We start from the raw sequence: 14,471 nt of genomic DNA on the forward strand, positions 1-14,471 counted from the left end.
GAGAAATTGCGTAACTTACTTCGTTTTACACAAAGAAAATGCACTCACGTGTTTTGGTGGGTAATAATATTCAACTGGTAAAGCGGGTACAGGTACGCTACTACCGGCGTGCGTTTCGATTCACGTCACACTGAAAGTATTTCAAGAAACGGCATGATAATCACAGATTACAGTTAAGCACACACACACACCTAAATCGGGAAGTATAGAACAGACGTTGGAAATTTAAAAATATATATATATTAATACTAATCGGGATCTCTTCATTATTATATGTGTGAGGCAGATGCTATAATAAGCGCGTTATTTTAAAAGCAGGTTACGAGGTCGTACCAGCACAAAAAGGTAGGATCATGTGTAACCATTAATTGATGGTTTATATTTTAAATCCAAATTGTTGTTCTTTATATATGTTATATTTCATGCACTTATATTACAACGCCATCTACCAATAATGTTGATATTATTGCATTTGTCTTTTGGTATTCTATTTGCAACATCGGAGATGTTCGAAATCAACTTTTATGTTTAAACTATTAATAAATATGTTTAAAATATATTAATGGTTTAAAAATAAAAACTAATTTTGATCTGTCAGAAAAAATTAATTATTTGCATTCTTCTAATCATTTTGTTTACCATTTAAAAGACGTTCTTTACCAGCGAATCAATAATAATGATATTCTATATATTCTTCTGAATCATTCCCGTTTTTCTTCTTAAAATTGCTTTAAGGATTTTTATTTTTTTTTATGCTTAGGGTTTGATATTTATGATGATGTTGTCAATAACGAAATATTCATCGTCTGCTGTGCAGCATCTCTGATGTTGCCTTCTCAATGCTTCTGAATTTCTGGTAATATCACGATATCCTGCATCAAAACTAAACGAAACAGAAATTATAGACTTATACAAGCGAAATTGAATATCGGATATACCAATAAGGTCCTTAGCAGCAAAAGTTCTGCAGGGTATACGTCTAATGGGCTACGATTGCATATATTCTAGTTTTATGTCATGTCACTCTTCCATCAACACCAATTAGTTCGTTCAGTGAACTTTGTTGTCTTAATCTGTTTTAGAGAATGTCAAGTTCCGCATTAATATCCTCATTACAGTCTGTTGCTGAACCATGCTGATGATCTAAATCAGCATTACAATGCCCTTTTCTCGTGCTGATGTAGATATTATTTTTAAAAAGAAAAATGAATTGCATCAGCTGAATATGTTCAACATGCTCAAGTTCGAAATAGAATTCAAAGGAGCAGAAGTATTAGTTGATTTCTTTTAACGGATTAATTAACTTTCAAAACCTGACATATCCAGTAGACACACATCACGTATTTATTCTTAATGAGATGAGATGTTGAATAGAGTTAATGAGGCGTCGATATTGTGAATGGGAGTTTCAGCCATTGGAAGGTAATTGATCCGTTTTAAAGTGCACGATTAAAAGCAGTCTTGCAGTCCAGCATTAAACAATTTTTCTTAATCTAGAGTATAAAACCTTTTCAAATTAAGTACTGTAGATCACATAGGATCGAACAGTACGCTACATAAAATCTAACCAAGAACCAACTGGTTTTTTTTTTTTAATCGTGAAAATATTATCCACTGTTGTGATTTTAGGATAATTCCAGGAGCGAATGTCATTAATCATTAGTACATTCCACCCAGATGACGATGCACAATTTTCACAAAGTCATCACAAGTTCTCTCTGAACTTCAAAACCCTGGATATAAATTTCCATTGATGGAGTTCCCTGTTATCTTGCAAGAAATCATCTTATCACTGACAACTGACACTGTCTGAGATATAATCAAAACGCAGTGAGAGTGAATGCAAAGCATATATATAATTTGCTTTGCATGTTATATATTGCTTTGCATGTTATATAATGTTATATATATATATCCTTGTTATAATTTTTGTAATGTATAGGCAACGTATACATGGACAAGGGGGATGCACATACAGTGATATATTTAGAATTTTCAAAGTTTTCGAGGTTGCCACATGACAAACTAGTAGTTAACTTGGAACAGATGGGGTTGGATAGTATATTAGTGCGTTGGATTGGAGATTGGCTGCCTGATAGGTATCAACAGGTTGTGTATGAGGAGTGATATCCTAGAAGAGAAAAGTCACTAGTGGCGTGACCCAGGGGTATGTTTTGTGGTCATTATTGTTTAAGTTGTATGTAAATGACATTATAAAAGGCTTAAATGCTGATATACAGTTGTTTACAGATGATGCAAAGTTGGAGAGAGTTATGAGAATGTATCTTTATGAGAGTTATGGGAATAGCAGATGTAGCTTTGCAAGAGGACCTAAACAGACTGTCTGATTGGGACGTGTGTGGAGATGTCAGTTTAATGTTGCAGAGTATAAGGTTTTCAAAGATGTGATGCAGCGTATAGGATTGGTGGGGATATTTTGGAGGAGATGAAATATTTGGTTTTTTTGTGGATATTGAAATTTGAAATTTTTATTTCAAAATTTAAATAATTTAAGTAAAATGACACTTGAAATTTCGTGGACATTTTTCTACAAATTGTGAGGACAACACAGCGAATTATGGGAATGATGTGGAGAACACTGACGTGTAGAAGTAAGGATGATTAGATTCCATTGTACAAGGTTTTGATCAGTCCGTATATGTATTACTGTGCGCAGATTTGCTCGACAAGATTTCAACAGGTTGATGAGATGTTGGAGAGGATTCAGAGACGATTGTTTCTAAGTTGATTTCTGACCTCTGGAATGTGGAATATGAGGACAGATTGAAAGAATGCAAATTACAGAGCCTAGTGGATGATAGAAGAAAGAGAGAGAGAGAGAGAGAGAGAGAGAGAGATTATCTTGACGTATAAGTTGGTAAGGAGTAATTACCAGATTATCGTGGATAAGATTTTTTATAGAATATATGGAGACAGGAGGAGGAGAACGAGGAGAAACAGGCCATCCCTGGAAGCTGTATAAGCATATTTCCTGAGATATAAGCTGTATATCTCAGGCAATGCATTAAAATGCATTGCCTGAGAGTGTGGTGAGTGCAGAGACAGTGAATGCATTTAAGTCAAGGTATGATGAGTTGAGCATGTGAGAGTGGGACCTTCCACGATGAGTCTCTTGACTCTATGGAGGTTTATTGATGATGATGATAATAATAAATAGAACAGTTCACACCGATCAAATCGCTCAATAGACACGTCCACTATTGAGCAATTGGGCACGAGTGACATTGTATTGTGAAGGGAATGACTTCAACTGCCAAAAAACTTCTGACATATAGTTTTAAAATTTTTAAGTAAAATGACGATCATTTTAACGAATGTTTTACATACCTCGGAAACTCTTACAGGGTTCCCTATACCACCAGAATGCTACTAGTGGCCGAATGAAACAAGAAGAGTTAATTATGTTCGTATTAACTTTTATTTCGGTTCCTAAAAACACACGTTTTTCATGTTAACAACACGCTGACTTTCATCGCTGACCACAAATCCTATCAAACTTCGGTCTTCTCTGTCAGTAAATTTCACATCGCCACCAAGAAGTGTTGATTATCGGAAAAAAGAAAGACAGTTTCGATTATTTTTGATCAAATCTCATACACGTACTTTCATTTTTATTTATTTTATTTTTACAGATGAGATTTTTACATTCTGCAATATGGAAAAAATTGTGATATTTTATTAGGGATTGTTTTCTGTCTGTCATCCGTGTCATATTTTCATTCGATATTAATTGTTTTACGACTATCAATAATTTTCGGTTTAATTTCAATTTAAAATGTGTTGGTTCTTATGCAATTAATATTGTATTTGTTTTGATTTTTGATATTTCCGTATTCAAATTACTGCATATGTATTGTAGTCTCGTTTTATAAGTCATCTTTATTTCCTGCAAGTAATGCTATATCATTAGCACAGTCAACTAAGTTTGAATTTTCTTTTGTTTTTTCCCGTCTCATTCCTTTCAATTACTATTGTTTTAAATTCTGGTATTATTTCGTCTCTGTTTACGTTACACAAAGATGAATTGCCAAACATTCACTTCAGCTCCATCCGAGTGCTTTCTTTATAAGTATTTTTTGTTTACATTGGTGATTTTCTATATTTATTTGTATTTGGATATTTTATTATACATTCTAGTATTTCAATATTTGGTGGTGCTATATTTCTTGATGCTGGTACTTGCAAAATATCCTACAATATGATCCTATCAAAAACCTTTTCTAACTCATTGAAACAGATAAATATTGGCTGGCTACATTCTACTGATTTTTCGTTATTTGTTTTACAATAAATATCAATACACGATTACAACAAATATAGCATAGATCTGCAATTCTTGCTATTAGTCATGATTCTAATTTTGTGTGTGTGTGTGTGTGTGTGTGTGTGTGTGTGTGTGTGTGTGTGTGTGTGTGTGTGTGTGTGTGTGTGTGTGTGTGTGTGTGTGTGTGTGTGTGTGTGTGTGTGTGTGATCGCTAATTCATAAGTAGTATAGAAATAGAAGACACGACACAACATAAATTAAAAAAAAATGAATTTTAATTAGGAAAAGATTTTTAGAAAATTTTCTAGTTTTTTTCCTTTTTTGGGGGGGGGTAAGGGCCCCCTTCCCCCTCTGGGTGCGCTATCTTATATCTATTTACTCATGTATCTTTTCTTCACTTATTTGTATTTTGTTTGGGTGGATATTTTCTTATTATACCTGCACCTGTTACAACTCCAATATCCAATATTTCGTCTGAGTTTTATTTGCTATTACTGCATATACTCCATGATAGATATATTCCCTGTGTCAATTCTCTGCGTTATTGTTTTGTTGATTCTTGTAATTAATTTTTTTTTTTTTACAAAATCCGTTATTCGTTATAATTGATTCAATCTTTATCTGACCAAAAGTTATTTTTGCTACAACTGTTTCGGATCTTTATTTTTTTCTCTCTGCGCCTTTAAAATTGTTGTTGTTGTTGTTATCTAAGACCTCTATTAGTCAAGGACTCATCGAGGGAGGCCATACATCACCCACACCTGCTGTTATACCTCTTAAACTCATTTACACTAGATCCACTCACTGCTCGGTGAGAGAAATATCTTACTCTTTACCTCGCATAAACTTAATTTCCATGGATGATCCCATGGAATCATGGGATCATCCATGATTTTTCCGCCTTCCATATAATGAAAATGTTCATTAAATAATGTCCTATTACACACACATTCATTAATTATAGACCTCTATTATATTACATCACCCTCTTTCTCCTGTTTTCTAGTGTGTGTGTGTGTGTGTGTGTGTGTGTGTGTGTGCGTGCGTGCGCGTGTGTGTGAGTTTTCTAAAGTTTTCTTATGTTAGTTATAAAAGATATTTTTATGCCAGAAAGAATTATGTACGTTGATTATATTCAAACCATAGAATAGCTTTTGATCAAATATCAAATATGAGTTTGATGGATGACAGAACTACTCAGATGTGACTCACTTTTAGTAAACGATTTTGGGTGATTTGTAGCTCTTCGTCATTCTGGCTATGTACAATAAAGAAAATTTTGTAATAAGCCATTATGAAATATGAGCTGTCATTCTTCCCATTCCCATCTTTCCTGGGCGTTCATTCAAGGATGAAAATAATACACCTGGGCTCCCTCACCTCTTCCAATTTCTCACTTCCGCATGTGTTGGCTTGATAATACGCTTTTGTTTTTAGCAACATAGCTCTTCGACCTTGATATAGAGAGATGTGCTACCAATATATGGGGATGAGATATTTATTAGTATTGAATTATCAAATAGGGCAGTGAACAACGTTATTCTTTTCTGTTGATCCTATTAAACCAAGAATGGGAAAGGAAAGGTTAGCAAAACAAGTGTTTATTGCCAGGATGTCCGTGCGGTTAGCCTAGTGGCTTTGCGCCTCGCAACCATATGCCTGGGGAAGGAGTGTCCTTGGATTCGATTCCCGTCGCCGAGGTGAGGAGCTTAAGGATCTTCCACAGCCATAGCCAAGTTAGCCGGTCTTGGGGTGGACAGCAGGGTTTTTCTCCCAGTTTATCTGGGGTTTTTCATCCCGCAAACTGGCCCCATGAACACACACGGATCTACAGCCATAAATACATAACCCCCCCATGAGGGGGCTCAACTCTCCCCAATAGGGATGGGGCGGAAAAGGGAGGAAACTCCATATGAATAAATAAAATTGCCAGGATGACGGGTAAAAGACCCAGATGAAGAGCAAGATCTATATGGATTGATAGAGTAAGAAGAGTACCTTAGACGAAACAAGATCTGATGATATTGAAGTCCTGGTATATATTAGATTAATTGGAAATTATCGATAGGAAGTTAGTAATGATATAAGCGTTTCGTGTAACACCACCATAATTCCAATATCCCCCCAAGAGGATACATATCAGGAATTTGATGATGATGACGATGATAATTTTCAGTGCTGTTTTTGTAAACTAATAGGTGCCGGTACTCATTCTTTACTAGCAGGAAAAACTGAAAATTAAAAGGATATGAAAAGAAAACTAAATACATATGACGTAACGTATGATCTAAATATATATATGTAATGATATTTTTACTTCGTAGTGTGATAACGTTTATGGAATAAGAACAAGAAATTGATTGGTGCTGTAAGCATACATTTATTGGATAAGTATATAAAAAAGGTTTATATATCAAATATCTTAATAATAGACGTAGGGAAAAATAAATGTCATTAAATAACTAAGTTTATTTGCATCTGGGTAATTTTCTTCTTCTTCGTTTCTACGCATTCATGCAAGAAAGTAATTAACAAATTCAAAATTGGTTTTGGAAAGTTGAAATAAATATTTCCGACTTTTCTGATCCACCCACCCCGACTACATTCTTTAATTACTGTTGTATGCACCTTTACATCCATCTTTTTTACGCTTCTGTGCATTTTCATTAATCTCAAGGTGAAGGTTACGGAACGGACAGCACATTAATATCATGTGAGGTCATTTGCAATTTGTCATCTTTCCAGAAATATGTTGTGCATACCAAATATTTCTCTGGAAATGAGTGAATATATAAAATGAATAAAAAAAGATGAATTCGACCATAACACGAGAGACAGTTCGACTTTGTATTCAGCATTTAGTTATGTTCACGAAAAACATCCAGATATGAATTTTCTTAAGTCCGGCACCACTTTATTTAAATGGATAAAAGGATATGTGGATTTAATGGTCGGCTTCTCGACGAAACAAAATAAAGTACTGAACAGTTGGAACCTTTCCTTAACGAATATCAAGGAACGAATTCCTTGATATTCGTTACATTTTCATCCCTTTTTTGGCTTGGCAATATGTTTTAAATCATCAGTTAACTAAATATTAAACTATTTAACTAAACCTGGTAGATACGATAGAATACTGCCTCAGTTGCCCATGTTCTGAACCAAACCACCCAGCATTTTAACTTACAAAATCAATACGATTTTTACTTATTGTTTCCTCTAAAAGAAAGTTTTTAACTGTTCGATGGTTTCATGGAAGTTTTCCTTATGTTGAAGTATAATTTGATGCAACCTTGAGTATATCATTATATGAAGAAGCACAAAATGCAGTTACGAGCATCGTAACTTTGCAAGATATTACTACTTACTAACACAAACCAAAATTTTAAAATAAATGATGAATGACCTACCAGAATCTACTTCATCTCTACATCTATATTATTCAACAAGGATAAAGTTTAACTTCTTTTTATAAAATCTGTTTGGTTTCTAAATTGACTTTCAAAAGCTAGTTTAACATTACTGTTAAAGTAATGCCGACATATTTAAGAAAATACTGCCATTTCCTTTATGTGCCTCAGCCATTTAGGTATTTGATTAGATTTTAAAATGTTTCTTTTCGACAATTAAATTAAGTATTAGAGCTCTGGTTTTACGTGGTTGTTTTTTTCCCATAAAATTATAACATTAATGCCACGGAAATGCGGCTTTGCTCGCTGAGAAGGTCGTTACTGTAAGAAGAAAGAGAACAGACGATGTAATAGAATCCTGTGGTGGCGCTGTATTCGTAGCAAAGTTTAAGCATGCATATCCCTCTACTCGTTTTTCCCAAAGAGAAGGGTTACAATTCGGCTACGAATGACAAATAACAGGATGGAAATTTACTTCATAGATTTATGTACGAAGACAAATCAAATGTCTTAGCGATATCAAAAGAGTTTTTGGCATAGACGTTGAGAGAGAGATTCTTGTGTTCTGTTTCTAGAAGAAACCCAAAAGGAAGCATAAAATGTGTGTGTGTTTAAAATAAAAAAATAAATAAAAAATACAATAAATAACTAGAAGATTGACTTTAATCCTTCAGCAATAACACCATCCGGTTACAAAAATGGGGATTTAGGAGTGTACAAATTTTATAGCCAATTCCGCTTGGCTTATGACTAGAATGCACGACTGCTTCTTGGACAGGATGGAAGTTGGCTGTTTTCAGTCAGATCAGTTTTGGATGTGCTTATAATTTTCCTGCAACGTTTCGAGCTTTCTTATATGTTGAAAAAGAAGATAGAGATTTAGATGCCAACCAAGTGCAGAAATGAGATTAAAAGTTTTCGTACCGTTAAGAATTGATTTTGTTATGTATTCAGTTATTCAGTGGTTTTGGATCAGAAGGCTGAAAAGAATATTCCAAGGAAATGACGCATGGAAATCGCAAATATCATTTCATTTGACGTTCCCATAATGCCAGTCAAGAGTGGATGTGGAAGTGTTGCTCCACAAGAGAAGAAATCAATACCAAATTGTCTGACATGTGAGCAACGTCTGAGAGACCGTTGGCAACATTAGTGCCTCAGCACCTCCTTGCATGCTTCCAGTAGATGGAAATAGGAAACTAGTAGTCTGAACATTAAAATCTCCAAGGAAGATTATTTTGCAGCTAATTTTTTTTAAAGAAATTTAAAAAGCTCTCAATGAGTGTTGATAGAATGCGAGACAAAAATGAATTTATTGGAACGAGGTAAAAACAACAACAACAAAGAATTGTTTATCAGAGAAAATAAAAAAAGAGGATATTTCAGATTAAACGTTCTCTTATGTGTAATATCAGTGACATGTGCAGAAATAAAAATCAGCTAACGTCTTTTATTCCTTTATAGGGAGTAGGCGAGGCCTTTATACCCTATCTAGCTTTTGGAGACTGAGTGGGCAGTTCAATCTCCACCGGTAGCCAATCAGAGATAGCTGGCCCATGTCTGTCACTACTTATAGGCGGCTACTGATGAAGAGACAAGCAAACAAGTACTGCCATCTCTTGGTGTCTAACCCTAACAGGATATGTTATTGTCTGAAATAATGTGGGTATTACGATCGATTTTCTTGAGTTTACGGGACGAAAAACCCTAGTATCGGAGGAAAAATCCGCTTGCCCGTGCCAGAGATCGACTAACTCGGGAACCGCTCGAAGATAGGCTTAGAAAAAGTTCCTCCAGTGGACGACTAAAGTTGAACCTAGGTCTAACTTCGAGCGGCCAAGCGCAGAGGACGCAAGTGCCACTTCCACTGAGCTACACAGGTCTCTTATCACCTAATTTCTTTTCCCTCTTCAAGGAGGATCGCAGGAAACGCTTTTAGTTCACTCGTATTTTTCGAAATCGGTAAGTAGCTAGTTCCCATCTTCCATCACCACTGTAGTCGAGGGTATTTGTATAATGTGCTAGACAAAAGATGATGTTCCCATTCCTAAATAATATTTATTTAAATATATTTGCGCTTTTTTTTTCTACTGTTGATTTGTTAAGTTTCATTGTTAAAACTAAAGTTTCTTCCGGAAACAAACACTGTAATTATCTGTTCCAAGGAACAATTAATTCTACAATCAGTTGAAAAAAAAAAGACTATGCACTTATGTATATGTTATGCACGAAGAATGTATGTGAGAGAAGGATGGGCTAGCACGCTAAGCATTGTCCGCTGGAAGCTAGCAAACCATCTTTCGGCAATCATCACCTAGAATTTTTTATAAATAAATATATATATATATATATATATATATATATATATATATATATATATATATATTAGGATAACCAAGTTATTTTATAAACTTGGTTATTTTAACTCCTAATTCCAAGTATGCAAACAATTAAGTTTGCGCCTGAAACAAAGTTCAAGTCTAAAGATGATAGAACACCAGGGCAACTCATTGTAAAGGTGGAAAAAGCCTTGATCACTATTCTTAGTATTTTCCCATAATGTAAAGCACATCTCACTAGAAGATGTATACTGCGATGCATTATGGGTGGGGTCACTACCCAGACCGGTTTCAACCTTTTTTGAGGTCTCCTCAGTGAGTAGCTAGACCCAACCAAGTTTATAAAATAACTTGGTTATCCTAATATACAATATCCCCAAGTTAAAAAATGTATTACATCTATATCTCCTCCAGAGATTTTTATTAAAAATAAAAACACCTTGTTGCAAATTCTATAGGTAAAATTGATAAGGCTCCGTATTACTATAACCTTGGTATTTATGGTCTAGCTACTCACTGAGGAGACCTCAAAAAAAGGACGAAACCGGTCTGGGTAGTGACCCCACCCATAATGCATTGCAGTATACATTTTCTAGTGAGATGTGCTTTACATTATGGGAAAATACTAAGAATAGTGATCAGAACTTTACCCACCTTTACAATGAGTTGCCCTGGTGTTGTATCATCTTTAGACTTGAACTTTGTTTCACGCGCAAACTTAATTGTTTGCATACTTGGGATTAGGAGTTAAAATAACCAAGTTTATAAAATAACTTGGTTATCCTAATATCCTAATATACAATATCCCCAAGGTAAAAAATTTAAAAGTTAAAAAAATGTGTGTGTGTGTGTGTGTGTAAATAATTATGTAATAATTATACAAATGCGACAATTATGATATGATGGTTTACTAGCATGTGAATATCATCAGGCTCAGACTAGATTACAAGTTTCAAGTTTATTATATGACATGCAAAGTAATACCCATACTCTCAATTAATATTCATCTATGTTTATATTCTTTAACCGAGAAGCAAGTGCATTCATCTTGAAAAGCTTTAAAACCGCGTATCGAGCTCTGATTCTATTTCGCTTTTAGCTACTTCACTTCCTTTCTTTAATCCTATGTATTGTGATGTGCTACAAATACAAACTTGGGAACTGACCTATATATTTTCTATGTGCTGCAATGACCGTTAAAACCACAGGCATTTTTTCTCTTTTCTTTCCCAGACTCATTTGGAAAACCGATGAGTCATCCGTGTGATGATTTGCACATTTCAGATGTTTTTCTGAAAAGCGAGTATAATTTCCAAATCAATGGATTTTTGTTGTTCTGATTCTATCATATTTAGATAAAAATGAATAGGATGGCATATATTATACTAATCTCATATCGTTAGTACCATAATGATATTAATTATGATGTGCTGTAAACAACTTGCTATTATTAATGTAGTTGATTACATGTTACAGGATATGAAACGTAGTTTATCAGAATTTAATAAACAAACTGTTGTTAATATTTAAAGAGAAAATGTTTTGTGTCTAAAAAACGTGCAGTAATAACAAGCAAATTTATTAGTTCTTAAATTTCGTAACTTACAGATGCTAGTTTCTCTTACTTACGAAGAACAGATGGCTTCACAAATATACAGTGTGATGCAAAAAAAAAAGTCCTCAATAACTACAACGATATATGTTATGGAGTAAACGAGTAAACTTCTTTCTTATTAAGAAAGAAATATGTTTCCACATGGTCATATGTACATTCACAACTATCGGGGGAATCTTGGTCGAATAAAGCATTAACCACCGAGATTACGTGCTCGAAATGTCTTTCAAGGCAGGTTTCGTAGCACATGCGAAGCTTCTCTGTCATCGTGGAGAACAAGCTTTGAGACATCTACTGGTGTAATTGTATCCCTTAGTTCATCAAGGTTTTAAAGGCGGGTCATTGTGAAATATCCATTCCTTCAACATACCCCAAACGAAGTAGCGTTCGCTATTCAAGGTAAGAATTACACCACCCTCTTCAATGAAGTAGGGCCCAATTATGCTATGGCCGGAAACCTCACACCATGTGCGTGTGGTTAACGTCCATAGCATTTGTCCTCTCTTGCCAAATTCAGGTGTCGAGAAACTTGTAAGTTCGTCTGTTTACATGACGGCTTAGATGGAAATGCGCTTCGTCTGAAAACCAGACATTACGGAGGAAGGACGGATCTTCATAGATTAGCCAGCTCTCATGCGCAGTATTCCCGCCGTGCAACGTAATCAGTTGATGCTAAATCTAACCCACCTGAATGACGTACGAAACCAGCTCCTTAAAGATTCTCTGTAGTGACCGCCTCGGTATCCCAAGTTTTACCACTGTTCGGTATTGGCTGCGTTTCAGAGACTGCAGCACTTGCTCCTGTACACGCCCGTGATTCTCATTTGTGTTAGCATTTAGTGGTCTCCACTAATGCGGTTAGCATTGAGAAAGAACACTCTCGGTACGTTGAAACCTCTCGATTAAGGCAATGATGCCACTGTTGTTTGGGGCACGCTTACGGAAACGACGAACAAACTGCTCACAAACATGTCGCAGGCTTGGACCATTTGCTCTACTAACTCCGTATGAACGAAAATAATGATCAGCAATAAATGTATTTTCTTCCAAAGTCAGCACCATTCTACAACTAAATGTAATGGCGTATCCTCTACACGTCTTCTTCTATTAATGTGCATGCATTATCTCATAGCACCTGTACTGAAGGGGTGTCCAAGTCGAGTGCCGTTTCTTTTTTCTTTTCTTTTTCTTTTTTTTTTTTTTTGCGCCATACCGAATGCTGATTGTTAGTGAAGTTGAAGATTTGATAAGCGATTTCATTTAGTGACAGTCCTTGGTTTTTATTCAAAAATCCGCGTAAATGGATGACTCTAATTTATTCATTCAGAGGTCTGGAATAAAAATTTTCTTCTATAAGGCATGGTTGAAACGTTCCAATTTAACCTCATGGTTGGTATTATGAATGCGGTTGGCCAGACCAGACCAGATCTATCTTTTCTTTTTTTAGCTCGACATCTGTTCCTTCTTTCCCACCTTAAATCCACCGCTTGTCTGTTTTATGTAGGATACAACACAACAGCATGCATTTGTATATACCTCTGGGTATTTGTAGAAAGGTGTGCTATCTTTGGGAGACCCTGAAGAGTGAAGCTGCGAACAGTTTGAATCGGTTTAAAAGGTCTGATGTTGTGATCTTTGAAGAGAGAGATGCTGTTTACTGTATTTTAATCGATAGACTGCCAATATATGGAACTATGATCGAGTCTCTAGAATGAATGAGGAAATAGTGTTCGAAAATAAAGTCCTGTCAACTTTTTTTTTTTTTTTTGGAATAATCATTGAGAACAAAAGAAATTGAGGTTTGAAGTTCAGTCTTGAGTTGTTCCTCATTTTGTATAATAGACACTAATCGATTCTTTAGGGTGTGAGTTATGACTAATTTTTAGGAGGGATGGTGAAGGGATGAGGCATGACGATAGCATTCCATTTATGGAGTCTTACAATACACCTCAAGAGTAATACCATCGTCAGACTTTTTAGTAATGAGAACATCATGGATCTCCGGCTCTTTTAACTCCCTGGAAAGGAAGTTAAATGCGCCTCGTATTGAAATCTAATCGCAGATCGCCGATTTTCAGGTATGTCCGTAACGAGCATTGCTCCTCGGAATTGGCTGGTCCCATTCCTTCACTTTCTTCTAACCGTGTACGAACTAGCGCAGCCAGTGGCCAATCTCCATACACTGCCCAACTGCAAACATACCGAACAAACTTCTCAATCATCTTCCTTCATTCCATCCACCCCTATTCTTTGGAACAATCCCTACCCCATACTTTTTTTTCAACTGAGTACAATCTCAAACTCTTAAGAAATATACCAATTGGCTACCTTTTTTCTTCCTTAATCACTTACTCACATATGGCACTGTAATGGTATAGGTCTAGTGACCTTTCATGTGCGGGGGAGGGCATTGAAACGAACAACAGAAATAATCATTTTATTGAAAGGAAAAAAATGAAAAGGTGAATTTTACATGCCATAAAAAGAAGGCAGGGAGGACAGAGTATTGCATTCAGCAATAACCAGGCATCCAACAAATTTCTTAAACCGTTTCTCTAGAGAGGGGATGGCAATTCAATAATAATAGCTCAGCTATTATTGAATTTGCCGATGTTTTACAGATTGGTTCTTGTGAGTCATCATCTTCACTATTATCATCATATTGTGCTTAGAGTTTGTAAGTGCATGGCAATGATTAGCAATAATGATGATTATGAGCACTTGATACCACTACGATAAATTTTATATTTATCATATTTATTCGGCAGAAGAACTAAAAGGAATTTCGGATCATTCATTGTAAGCCTCTCCAGCTTGTGCTT

General features: G+C 35.4%; 1 protein-coding gene across 1 annotated transcript in view; it reads left to right on the forward strand.

The window, feature by feature from the left end:
- The first annotated feature begins 208 nt into the window (after positions 1-208).
- Positions 209-14,471, forward strand: part of LOC150100597 (solute carrier family 41 member 1-like) — a 235,405-nt gene continuing 221,142 nt past the window's right edge. Inside the window, exon 1 of the mRNA XM_090401067.1 lies at positions 209-345. The gene's annotated coding sequence lies outside the window, so the exon portion shown is untranslated. The remainder of the gene's footprint in view (positions 346-14,471) is intronic.

Source organism: Typopeltis vanoorti, chromosome 12 (assembly GCF_054136105.1).
Source record: "Typopeltis vanoorti isolate ZY-2024b chromosome 12, IOZ_Tvanoo_1.0, whole genome shotgun sequence".
NCBI lineage: Eukaryota > Metazoa > Arthropoda > Arachnida > Uropygi > Thelyphonidae > Typopeltis > Typopeltis vanoorti.